This window comes from Schistocerca piceifrons, chromosome 2 (assembly GCF_021461385.2).
Source record: "Schistocerca piceifrons isolate TAMUIC-IGC-003096 chromosome 2, iqSchPice1.1, whole genome shotgun sequence".
NCBI classification, from domain to species: Eukaryota; Metazoa; Arthropoda; class Insecta; order Orthoptera; family Acrididae; genus Schistocerca; species Schistocerca piceifrons.
In genome coordinates this window covers 616,022,926-616,037,552 of record NC_060139.1, presented here as the reverse complement: position 1 = coordinate 616,037,552, position 14,627 = coordinate 616,022,926, and positions in this window count along the sequence as shown.

The window sequence follows — 14,627 nt, the reverse complement described above, 5'->3', positions numbered from 1 at the left end:
TAGTCTCCCTATCTCTCTCCTTATTATCTCTATCCATCGCTTCCAATCTTTCCTTATTATCTCTATCCATCCTCTGTAAAAACTGCAGTAGCACATTGTCATTTGCTACTTTTGGTGCGCTCACCTCGTTCGCCTGAGTAACCGTAGCTTCTCTAAGGGTAGCTACACTTTCACTGCATACCTGACATAGTCCCGGCTCGTCCGCGTCGTCGGGAAAAGGCCCCGATTGTGGACAAAGCCCGCCGCTTCAAGGATCACCTCGCCGCGGTCCGCTGACCAATTCAGCCCCTCTCGAGTGTTTGCCATTCTCGCTCATTAACCCAAGGTCGACACCTACTTCCTGCTGCACTGCTACGTTCACCCCAGAATCACTATTCTCCATGGTGACTACACTTTTCGACTGCAACCTAGTTACCACGGAATTACGCAAAAAAAATTTATACAACGATAGTCCAGCCCTGGACTACGTAGCAGGCGATTACATAAAAGAAATTAAAGATCCTCACCAATCCAGAAAGAAATTGCAAACAAAAAAAAATTTTACTCCTTAGCGCTATCACAAGAGATTCCATAAAAAAATCTTAACAGCAAACCCTAACAGCAAAATCCTGGCAGGGTCGAAATTATGAGAGGCTTGCTCATACTGTGGCATCAAGCAGTCAGGCCTACAAGATGAGTGGTCTTCCAAGCGAGTGGATTCATTCTTATTTACGAGTAACATGAACTCTAGTACTCACAATTAAGTTACAAATTATTCTTCTGTATGAATATTATGCAACGGAAACGCACATCTGACTTTTAGTAATTTACACTACTCTGACTGCTCACTATGCATCGGCAATACCACATTTTCTTTTTTTATTTAACGGCTTTTATCAACACGTGGCCATCGCACTGAATGTGAATGGCGCACACATTATAAATTCTGGATATCATGACAACATACAATTCGAAGGAAAAGGCCACCAATATTTTTCTTTCCACTATCATATTTTTTCCGATAAAATCTATAACCTAAACACACAAATTCTATAACCTACAACAATAACAGGAGAAATTCCGCCCAGTGGGCATGGCTTTACATTGGTGATTCTCTATCTTATGGTCTCGTAATTATTTGACGCTACAGTGCACTTTCTGGATAGGATGGTGGATCTTTTGCTATATCTCACACTTCGACTCTCACAACCATCATCACGAAACTTTCCTCAAGACCGAGCGGTACAAAAGGAACATGCATAACCCACTACCTCCGAAACTACCTTGCTACTCTCCCACGCAAACCACACATACTTAAATTTCATGAAATACATCACACCGGCAACATACAATAAAAAACAAGGAAGAGTCACAACGTTATAATCACATCACCTTCAGCTTTCCCACTTCAATTACAATTCATCCCAGTTTCACACGACACTCCCCCACTTCGTAACTTTTCTTTCCTACTACGAATTCTGGACGATATATGCTCGTCTTCCTGTGCAATGCAAGCCAAGTGGCGTTGCTGGAAAGACGGCTGACTCACCTTGCTTCTCTCTCAGAGTATTATAGTTTGAATCAAGCATCACACGGAAGCATAACACGCAAAGTAATATTAAGAACATATTCATCACACACGCGAGTCCTCAACTGATACCATGGACGAGTACTTCTCTTTATCCTTTGTCTCATACACAGATTGAGACTCACACGGTACTCACCATGTGGAAGTACTCGTCTCTAATTTCAAGTCCTGCACACGCCATTTCTTAACTATTTCCAACTTATAGTACACGCACTAGTAATTCAGCTTAACTTAAGCACTCAGAAGTATTTCAACTTATTGCTACACGTGGTTTCATTGTGACCGTTGGTCACTTCCGAAGATTACTACGGTCAACTTAATATTACCTGCCTGATATTTAATTCTCCCCACAAAAGTTCCTGAAATAGAGAAAATATTATTCTAAACTACTCTTAAGTATTTTACATGCATACCATGTCTCGCCGGCCGCGGTGGTCTTGTGGTTCTAGGCGCGCAGTCCAGAACCGCGGGACTGCTACGGTCGCAGGTTCGAATCCTGCCTTGTGCATGGATGTGTGTGATGTCCTTAGGTTAGTTAGGTTTAAGTAGTTCTAAGTTCTAAGGGACTGATGACCACAGAAGTTGAGTCCCATAGTGCTCAGAGCCATTTGAACCATACCATGTCTCCCTTCTTACGTCCTTACGGAGCACGCCTAAGACAGGGCTTACCAACGCTAGATCCTGTGGCAGAGTGCTGAAACATGGCCGCTCTTCAGGTCCTCTCGCACCTCTGCCGAAGTGGGGGAGCACCTTCCTACCGTATTGGTCAGCCACATTTCAGGTGCTCAAAGCTCAGGTAAATTTCATCTCTTTGGTCCCACCAAAGGTGACCCAAGTACCGTCTCAAAGGTGATCATATATTCACATTCACTATCTGCAGTTAGCAGATGACCATACATTCATTCATTTCACAGATCTCACCAAACTGGATGTAGGGATTTATTTTGTGGGAGTGCATATGTGATCAATTAAATAAATAAATTGTCATTCTTTCCCACACTGATATCCAGCTTCGCTGTATTAATTGTAATTGAGTTATTATTAGAAAAAATATGTTGTTTTGACAAGAATAACGAAAAATGTTGTATCTATTTTCAGCGTCGGACGGTACTGTACCCTTTCATGCTATTCAATACCCCTTCAACCGCACGTGAGCTATGTGCCGGTCATCCATCATATTGCGAGGACATCGCCATTCTGTCATGCAGTGAAACATCTTGAAGTAACATCAGTAGAACATTATGTAGGAAATCAGCATACATAGCGCCATTTAGATTGCCATCGATAAATTGGGGGCCAATTATCCTTCCTCCCATAATGCTGCACCATACTTAACCCACCAAGGCCACTGATGTTCCACTTGTCGCAGCCATCGTGGATTTTCTATTCCCCAGTAGTGCATATTACGCCGGTTTAGGTTACCGCTGTTGGTGAATGACGCTTCCTCACTAAATAGAACGCGTGCAAAAAATCTGTCATTGTCCCATAATTTCTCTTGTGCCCAGTGGTAGAACTGTACACGACGTTCAAAGTTGTCGCCATGCAATTCCGGATGCATAGAAATATGGTACGGGTGCAATCGATGTTGATGTAGCATTCTCAACACCGACGTTTATGAGATTGCCGATTCTCGCGCAATTTGTCTGCTACTGATGTGCGGATTAGCCGCGACAGCAGCTAAAACACCTACTTGCGCATCATCATTTGTTGCAGGTCGTGGTTGACGTTTCACACGTGGCTGAACACTTCCTGTTTCCTTAAATAACGCAACTATCCAGCGAACGGTCCGGGCACTTGGATGATGTCATGCAGGATACCGAGCAGCGTACATAGCATAAGCCCGTTGGGCATTTTGCTCACAGTAGCCATACATCAACACGACATCGACCTTTTCCACAATTTGTAAGTGGTCCATTTTAACACAGGTAATGTATCATGAAGCAAATAACATCCACACTGGCGGAATGTTGCATGATACCACGTACTTATACAATTGTGACTATTACAGCGGCATCTATCACAAAGTGAAAAAAGTGGTCCAACTAAAACATTCATATTTCTTTATGTACTAGACGAATATGTGATAAAAATGGGAATTCCTATTTTAAAAAACGCAGTTGACATCCATTTGACCTATGGCAGCGCCATCTAGCGGGCCAACCATAGCGCCATCTGGTTTCCCCTTTCAAGCTAGACGAGTTTCGTTTTTTGTGTTTTTTTCGTTTGATGCTTAGTTCGTGAGATATTTGGCCGGGTCACTATCAACGGACCACCCTGTATCGCATCTGCATTAGGCGTTTACTGTCCACTTGTGAGAACTCTGAAACAGCGCAGTAGGTCCGTCAAAAAATGTGTTTGCTGGGGCTCCTCCAAACAGTACAGTAGATTTTGATTTTAAGGTGAACATGCAGGCCTTTTTCATGTGTTTTGGTCCGTGGGCGGTCGGGCTAGTTGCCTCCGCCAAACAAAAACTCCTGTGGGCATTGTGTCTTGAATGTTTGTGTACACCTGCCTCGACTTTTTAATCTAGGTACGCACTTGCGATTTATTTATTAGATTTGCATGTTGATTAAATGGAAATATGTAAAATTGACTCTACCCCATGGAGTTTGGGCTCAAATGAAATGTCTTGATACGCAGAATACGATGGTGAAGTCGGAATATGTTACAAATGAATGTCAGGAGACCACACCACCTTACAGCTCCCCCATCCTATTAAACTCCGGCTATATTTACGCACGTGGATAGGCAGTTACCATGTGATGCTCCTGTTACGACATGAAGAGTCATCTGTTATTATTCTTTAATGAACAAATGAGTATAGGCCATATTTCATTAACTGTTATTACCGATTTCTGGAGAATTAGGCCATTATCAGATGTAGCACTTAAATTCAGGTTGGGCGTCTAATGGTGTGCATCGCTACAACTATTATTCTTTTTGTTGTGGAGCCATCGTACTGCTGTCTCATGACACGTACTGAGAATTTTATGCACAAGTTGTCAAACGTGTGATATTTTTACCACAGCTTGTTTCGGACCAATGTTATCCCATTATTAAGTGCTATACAACTGGGAAACAAATCAGCACATTACAGCACCGCACTTACTGGCAACCATAAAAAAATATTTATATCATCCTGCAGTATAATGCCTCGATAAAATCAGAAACCCCTCATGTACACATTTTTTTCAGAATGAGATAATGGCGGATTATGTATTTCTGCATGTAGAGACTTTGATTGTGATAGAAATATCTAATGTCCACCTAATTGTTTCCGTATTATCAGATGGTAATCTTTACTGTTTTGCTCAGAAACGCCTCATATCCAGTGGCATGAGGCATTTCTACAGTTAATGAGTGGGCACATCATTCTCTTGGATTTCTCGTTGATTTCCTTAATAGTTTACTTTCTTTTCTAAAGCTGTTGTATCTGGCTGCTAAACAGTTGACAGTCTACAAAGCAGATAAACATTATATTACTGCAATACAATGAATATTACGCTCAATTTTCATTGCATTATTACATTGTTTAACTATTATTTCTGCAACTTTATGGCATTTCTAAATCACTGATGTAGAATCACCAAGATAGGGAAGGAAGGGCGTTCATAGGAAACATTAATATTATAAAAGAAGCGAGTCTGAGAAACAGAAAATGCACAAACTATTAGGGGAAGGACGTTTTGCCCGAAGCTCATGACTTACATTGCAGCACACATTGTACAGCATCACTCCAATGTCCAAACTTTTGCGCAGAATCCTCTTATGTCCAACATATTAATATTTTGGTTCCTATAACAGATACGTGCAACCTTTTGGGTCTAGAACAACATGACATGTAGTAGAAATTTGGAAATTTGTGGTAAGATCTTATGGGACCAAACTTTTGAGGTCATCGGTTCCTAAGCTTACACACTGCTTAATCTAACATAAACTAACTTACGCTAAGTACAACACACACACCCATGCCTGAGGGAGGATTCGAACCTCCGACGGGGCCAGCCGTGGCGACCGTGACGAGGTGCCCTAGCCCGCGCGGCTACCCCATGCGGCACATGTAGTAGAAAATATGGGATATTTCTTAACAACTTTCTATCATTGTTTCTTCTGTGGTACTGGACATAAGGGGTTCCTATTTTATTAATTCAACGTACCTTAAAGTTTCTTTGTCATTAGTCACTCTCAAAAGTATCAAACCAGCAGGAAACATGCATTGTCAGACAAATTCTTCTAAAATTTCTGATGTTGCCATGTTTTACTCACAATGCACAGTTGTTAACTAAAGGCAACGGCCTTCATCCACCGAAGATAGTAATTTCCTGCAACGCATGTCACAACCCCCAACGATGATACGATCATAAAATCTATGAACGTTATGTGCCAAGTCCTAGTAAATTCTAAAACCAATACTACATCTAATTTGTATCGTGTGCTTCCATATAGAATGAACAACAGAAATCGTTACACTTAACGCTGATAATTCGAACAAGCTGGTGGCTGGTTCCCAAGGAGAACATCTCTAAAATGGGTCTAGAAATGCCCCTTATACACTTCGATATCCTCATTTAACACGCTGACGCATTCTTTTCTTGAAGCGCAAAAAATCTTCACTTCCTCTCCATGTGACAACAATCACCCTTTGTCCTCAAAGTACAATACCCTCACGCCGTCTCTAATGTTACTCAACGTATGCTGCTCATTTTTGAAGTTCTTCTCCACCGCCGATGAGCCATTCTCTTTGTTATTGTGCTCTTTAAACCTTACTTTAGAGTTTCTTCCAGTTCGCTCCACGTGGACAATTCTGACCCTTCATAAACTCACGCTTTCCCCGTCCAGTTCTCCACTGTGCCAACGCTATGCTTCAGGCACTGACCCCCCACCCCCCCTTTTGGTCCATTTTGAATGCAATTTCTACCTCTTCGTTGTTAAATAATCTTACGATTTTGTATGAGATAATCCCCTAATAAGGCATGACTCTATATTTCGAAAGATTTTTCTCGTTTTGTTAGTTCCTGTGCACTACCGCTGCATGCATACTATCTATTACACCTGCGTCAAAACCATTTCCTACAGCTATTTGACTAAGTGTTTCCATTTCTTCAGCGTTGTTCTCAGGGTTTAGTGGGATGGAATTTGCTTCGTGCACAGCATTTTAAACAATGCCAATTTATCGTTAGCGGATGTTTATTAAATAAGGAGACAGGATTGCGAAATTAAAATACATGGGGCAAACGGGAAGAAAATTAAAAGTGAGGTACAAAGAACATAAGAAAAAAGAGAATAGTTCATGGATGGGGGCCAAGTACCTCAAGAATGAGCAACACAGTTGGGTAGCATCACAGACTCAGAGAAAGTGGAGATTTTTTGCGCTCAAAGAAAAGAATGCGTGAGCGTGTTAAATGACAAGACAGGAGTGTCCAAGGGCCATTTCATATCCTCCTTTGGAAGATGCGATCAACTTATTGGAATTGGCAGCGTTAGGTTGTTTTCTGTTGTCCATTCTATGTGGATTCACAACTGCAACATAGGTGTAGCTTTTGTTTTCGAATTTACTGGTAGTTGACGTATAATGTTCATAGGTGTAGATTTTATGACGAGAAAGTACCATCGTTGGTCGCTGTGACATGTGTTGCAGGGAAGTACTATTTCTGGTAGGTGAAAACGGCTGGCTTTAGTTTACAGCTGTGCTTTTAGAAGAATTTAGAGTTTCTTTGACAATGCATGTTTGCTGATGGGTTTTTGCTTTTGACGGTGCCCAGTGGACGGTATAAATATTTTTATATGGTTGTCATTGCTTGTAGTATTGCGATGTATTGATCTATCTCCTATTTCTGTAGCACTTGGTATTTGGGTACACAGACCCGAAAGATGTAGTGCGCTACATTCTCAATATCGATATTATTCTCTCATTTACTTGTTTTAGAGTTTCTCTCATTTACTCGCACGGACATTGTTTACTCTCAGGGTATAGAGTTTTTTGTTCTTTGTAGCTTATCAGCAGTGAACTAGTATTTAATAGTGCCCATTTTTCTAATGTGAGGCGGTGGATGCTTAATTTTAACAATAATAATTGGTAGCGTTCTCCACTTTAATCGTACTAAATACAAATCAGAAAAGCATTTCGAGAGTCATTTTTTTCATCACCACCTTACAATCAACGCATATGGTTGAATGCTAAAAGTCTAGTAAATAATTTGCGGCATTTGTTTTTATTTTACTTCATGAACGCTCAAAACGTACTGCTAGAGTTGTATTGTTTTAATCATATGTTTTGGTTGTTGACAACGTGTTTATGAGAGTAATGTCTATCAAAACGCGTTACTGATTTACGATATGTAAGTGATGGAACGCTGCCCATTGTTAATGAGTAAAATACTCACTCTTGACGATTCAGTACGTCACATGCTACACTAGTTTGTAATGACCTTCTGCCCATTCCTCATCTGTGATGTATCGAAAAACACATGTTAAAACAAATTATCGAAATGAAATTCAGTTTGATAGTAAGTTCGAATCCAGCTGAGTCTTTATGGTAAGCTGTTAAACGACATCTTGGTATTAAATACGTAAAGACAGAGCGCTCACCTCTCTGTACTTTTCGTGCTTAAACGTCGAACGACTAATTACCAAACTTGGGGACTCAATTTTCTTTTTAGTCCATTTCTTCTTCCCCTTCTCTCCGTCCACTTCCTCCACCCCCACTGTCTGTCGATCCCCTCCTACTCCCCTCTCTCTTTCCCTGTCTTCCTCCCCCGCCCCCTCTAGCCGTTCATGTCCTCCTCCCCCCTCTTCCTGCTCTCCATCTCTTTCCACATTCCTTCTCTCGCCTCTCGTGTTCTCCACTCTCTTTCCGTCTCCTTTTCTTTCCTTCCTCTGTCCATTTCCTCCATTACTTCTATGTACTGTAATGTCACAAACAGACACACACCCACACACACACACCACACACACACACACACTCACACAATGTACCACTGTAGACTGTATCTAGTTTGTTTCTACGGTCTGTGTCAGGTCGGCCACCTTTTGGGCCTACCAACATTTTGCTACCTTCAGATAGCATAACGACGGATCAGAGCGCATCAATTAAAGCCTAACTAACAGTCCTTGCCATATCTTCAACTACGGGACAGACCCATACTGCACGATCAAACTGATAGTTGGTCGTTTCCCCTACACAACGTTTTCTTCAGTTATGTAGGATGTGGCCCACAATCGGAAAGGTAGAGGATCAGTTTCCTGCTTGGCTCAGAATGTGTGATATTTATACTTCCATTTCTATCAGGAATAATACAATCGTTCTTCTTTCTGTGTGTTCGGAAGTCCATCATTCATACCGTTTTGCGAACTTTTTTTTTTATTAATGCAGTTGTTGGTGGTTCCCCAAGAATTTCCGCATATTGTTTCATTTTTTTTCTTCAGTTGATAGATTACAGCCCTTTTTTCTGTAGGTCAGGCGACATACGCCTGTTAATATAATTAGGACTGTAAGTAGGCTGTTTATGTTTTCTTATTGGCAACGTTACGTAGCGCTCTGTATGAAAATCACTGGATGTGCTGTGTGCAGTCTGTGGCTGGTTTGCATTGTTGTTCGCTATTGTAGTGTTGGGCAGCTGGATGTTAACAGCGCACAGCGTTGCGCAGTTGGAGGTGAGCCGCCAGCAGTGGTGGATGTGGGGAGAGAGATGGCGGAGTTTTGAAATTTGTAAGACTGGATGTCATGAACTGCTATATATATTTTATGACAATTAAGGTAAATACATTGTTTGTTCTCTATTAAAATCTTTCATTTGCTATCTATGCCTATCAGTAGTTAGTGCCTTCCGTAGTTTGAATCTTTTGTTTAGCTGGCAGTAGTGGCGCTCGCTGTATTGCAGTAGTTTGAGTAACGAAGATTTTTGTGAGGTAAGTGACTTGTGAAAGTTATAGGTTAATGTTAGTCAGGGCCATTCTTTTGTAGGGATTATTGAAAGTCAGATTGCGTTACGCTAAAAAAAAAATATTGTGTGTCAGTTTAAGCACAGTCATGTATAATTGTCCTAAGGGGACGTATCATATGTCGACCCTTAGCCGAGGATGCCTCACTGGAATCTTCTGATTTTTTCTTGTAGTTTGTGTAATTAGTGTAGCTTTTGTTTACTGCTAGCGCGTAATTGTAGAGAGAATCTCCTTTGTAGTTGCAGTCTTTAACTGTTGTACTGTAAAACAGTTGTGGCATGCTTGTAGATTTGCACCAAGTATTTCGCAGCTGTGCTTGCAATTAACTAGATATTATTTTCAGCGCTATGTTAATGTGTTCTCTTATTTTTGCTCTTCAAATTGTGCTTTTCTGTGTTATCGTGTGAAATATTGTGAAAATAATGGCGTGTGAAAAACGTAACACTAGACTTCAAAGTAAACTGAGAAATAATAGTGACGACGAGCGTAGCTTACCAACACTACTGTGTAATGAATTAACAGACATTCAAAGTAGTAATTTGGTAACTGTGCATAGGGAAATGGAGCGGGCGGCAAATAATGGTGTAGACAGTGAAACAGGTAGTGAACAGGGAAGCATTATCGATTGATCGGATGGCAACAGCTCGCCTCAGGAATCGGGAATGACAGAACACAATATTGCAAATACTGTAGACTCAGGTTTTCGGTTCTCACCGTTTTCTCAAATGAGTCTAGACACATTTAACGCTTGTCAGAATGTGAATGTTCCCGGTGCAAATTCACTGCCGAAAAGCACTGAAGAACATTTTTCAGACACCAGGGCATTGTTATTACAGTTAATGCTACAAATGGCACAAAGGCTACAAAAGGTAGACACAATGGAACAAAATCTTCAAAAGTTAGGCACAACGCTTGAACAAAATCAGAAACAAATTTGACAAAATCTTCAAAAGTTAGACGCAATGGAACAAAATCTTCACACCACGCTTGAACAAACACGTGAAGATTTAACTACTGAGTTACATAAAATCGAATCGAAATGTCAAAAAGTCTGTAACGACGCAAAAACACAGATTTGTGAGCATTTCCAACCTATTTTTTCGCGGCATGAAAATGCATTACAGAATTACGAAGCAGCCATAAAGGAACTGCAAACTATTGTTCATGAAAATCACGACACCTTGCAAGCTAAAATTGACTCAGTTGCATCTACCGATTCGGTTATGCAGCTTGCAAAATCTCAGGAAAACTTAAAAGACACAGTAGATACGATTTCAACACAAATGGACACTCTGAAACTTGGTTCAGAAAAACACACAGAGGAAATAATTTCACTAGCGGATAAAGTAGCCAAACTTTCAGATCAGTTCACTAACTTATCTACGAAGGTAGATGATGATCTGAATGACACAAGACCTGTAGCCTTCATTGACACTGAAGAGTATGAACAAATTAGAAAATTCAAACAAAATCAAAATCAAATCAATACACAGTACAAAAGAGAAATTCGGGAAGTACAAGATCAGTTGGCACAAGTAATACAAGAATTACTCGCACTCCAGTATGGGAGGAGGGACATAGAAATACGAAACAACCACAAATAGTAACACAGGACACTTCGTAAATTATGAAAGAAATTGGCAAGGCGCATTGGATTTTGAGACGGAACCGCCAAAACGAAGTAACAATGAGTGATGTGCGACTCACCGACACCATGATTATGACTATAAGCTGTTCATTACTACACGTAAATTAAAAAACATTTAAGAATTCTGACAACGACATTCATCCACAAGCATGGCTTCATCAATTCTCTCATTGTTTTCCTCCCAACTGGTCATTGGAACACAGGTTAGAATTTATGTGTGGCTATTTAGCGAATGAACCAGCTGTAAGAATGCGATCGGTCATTCACAGTTGCCACAGTGAAGGAGAATTTTATCATGCCTTCCTCTCAGCGTATTGGTCTCAAGCTACACAAGACCGAGTAAAACATAGCATCATAATGATGAAATGTTTCGAACAATCTGAATTTTCCAGTCTTATGAAATATTTTGAAGACGTGTTGCATAAGAATCAGTATCTTTCAAACCCATACAGCCCCTCAGAACTCATCTGCATTTGCTTAATCAAATTGCCTGAACATTTACGACATATTATTTTAGCAGGACATTGCAAAGACGACATTGAAGCTTTTCAGGGACTGTTAAAAGAACTGGAAATTGACACTGACAATCGCGGAACGTGAAAACAGGAGCACAACAATTACAGGTCACATCTGTCACAATTCCGCGATGACAGAAATAAGACACGACAAGGCTATTCTCACAATACAAATCGTGACCAAAACAGACACCATCCGTATGACAACCGTTGTCAGAATAATAGTTACAGTGAAAGATCGCTTTTCCATAGTAATGAATGTGACAGAGACAACCATAGAAACATACAAAATGGGAACCAAAATAATTATTATCAAGGGAGACAGAATAACTTCGGACGCAACGGTCCACCACGCAGTTACTGTTCTGGGAGAAATTCTCCACCATATGAACGACAAACAAGAAACAATGTAAACTACCGACAAAACGACAGACCTGAATTCCATCAGAACTGGCTAGCCTCAAACAGGGCAGGGTCTTCTCGTCAAGGTGAATTTGTAGAAGTTAGGTCTCCTAATCCCAATAACGACGCACGCCAACAAAGGAACAGACAATGACTCGCACCGCAGGCAGCCGCGTTCGCCGGCTGGCTCAGAAAAAAATAACATAGACGCTAACCTTGAAAAAAATTTTTGCATTCTTTACCGATGTACCATATACCACATGACAATTCCACTGAAGCTGGAGCTCTGCATAGTAGGAAGAGTAAAGGTTTACACCATATTTCACATGTAAAACCGTTTATTGAGAGATAATCTGCTATTTAACTTAGTCTCTGCCATAAAATTTTTCACTTCACGCTACCAGTACAATTTGTCAGACTTAGAATCTGTTAACATGCAACAATGTTTGAAGTTAAATATCCAGTCAAGAACCAAGAGAACTTATTTAAACAGAAATTACGAGTGCATTGTTATTGTGAACAGACAACACAGTGTTATTGTGTGTGTGTACATTCTTGCTTGTTAGTTGCACGATTAAGTAACGTCCTTAAGGCTCACATACTTAGAACATTTACCAGTACTGCTAATGAGATTTTAATGCAACATTTTGGTTTACTTGAAAATACATTTTGGATTTAAAGTACTTTCAGTGAGATACCAGATGACACAGTGGTTAGTTTATGTGACAGCTACACGACTATATCACGACGCTACTAATGTGTGACACAATTTACATTGTTGGTTTGCGGTGTATCTGATTTATATCTGCACAGTTTTTCTGCATTATTCTGGAAAGTAAAACATGTTTTAGTAGTAACTTTTGTGGTATAGCCACAATGAGACTGCCTTTTCTGTAGCACAACAATATGTTACATCATAGTACTTTCTTGATCACAGTAAGGTACGTAATAACTACGATATCTATACGCAAAGCATTTCACTTTCGTTTCTGATGAGGTAAGTGTAGTGTTGGCAGAAGAGCCAACACTGTTTTTCTAGAGGAGGCCGAAATGCACGCGTTTAATTACACGCTGACTGGCGTGAGGTCTGGCACAGGACAATATCTTGAGAATTGCAAATAAAGTACGTAGATGAAGTAATACTTAACTTTAATCCACAATTGTAGAACATCGCTCTTGATGGTACATGTTATAACCACAATATATATAGCATAGGATTATGGCGCCTTGCTAGGTCGTAGCAATAGACGTAGCTGAAGGCTATGCTAACTATCGTCTCGGCAAATGAGAGCGTATCGGTCAGTGTAGCTTCGCTAGCAAAGTCGGCTGTACAACTGGGGCGAGTGCCAGTACGTCTCTCTAGACCTGCCGTGTGGTGGCGCTCGGTCTGCTATCACTGACAGTGGCGACACGCGGGTCCAGCATATACTAATGGACTGCGGCCGATTTAAAGGCTACCACCTAGCAAGTGTGGTGTCTGGTGGTGACACCACAGTAAGTACATCGGCTTCTGCAGAACTTAGCTTTCGGAGGACGATAACTACGACACTTCCACAGAGATTATCTTACAGCAAGACGCACATTTAGCGCTACAGGACATGTATTTGAGTGATTAATTTTGTACTTAAAACATTTATTTTTAAAGATATTTGAAGTACAATGATACAAAGATTTTCCGTGATACATTTCATTCCATTGCTGCAATCTGTAACACCTGAGGGTATAATTACATTAATCCTCAGGGCGGTACACACTTACTTTGTGTACCATGTGTTTGGCAAGCACAAGGAGCCCTAGCTAATATGGTATTTGCTTATACAACTTTACACATCGGTACCATATTTCTCTAACACACAAATTATACAGCTATCTGATCATTTAACTGAGAGATAAACATTTTTTTACTATGTCAGTGACACATGTTTACGCAATTACAGAGTTGGATTACTTCACACTTACAAAATTGTATTTTGTCTGTACTTTGTGAAATGTTCATATTTTTTCGGAACCATTGTGATACTATGAGAGCTTCGAATGATATATTTGGTATGACATCATGATTTTTAAAGTACGTTTGAGGTAGATGACACTGTTGAAATGAGCAGAGAATATTTTTTAGGGTTTGTAATTATTGCAGAAAGCTACAACGTTTTTGAGATTTGACTGAGGTGTTATGATGTTATTTTTATGATGACTATGTGTATTATGCTGTTGAGGTATGTTTATGATCAATAAGATGATGCTACCATATATGAGGAATTTGATTATGCTATGTATTTCTTATGATGAAATATTGAAGAAGTGTCGACGAATATGTATATGTATAATAAGGTAAGGAATAATGGGTAGTGGTTAGGGACCCTGATTTGTGGAAAAGGATGTTGGAAATCAAGAATCGTACTGCAAGAGTTATGAAATATGTGTAAATGCGTGAATGTATTACAATGCCGGCGAAAATTTTTTGGACACTGTTATATTCATAAGATTTTGTTTCTACACATTTGCAACGCAAATTCTAGACCCGTGAAATTTTGTATATGAGACTGCCACTGTA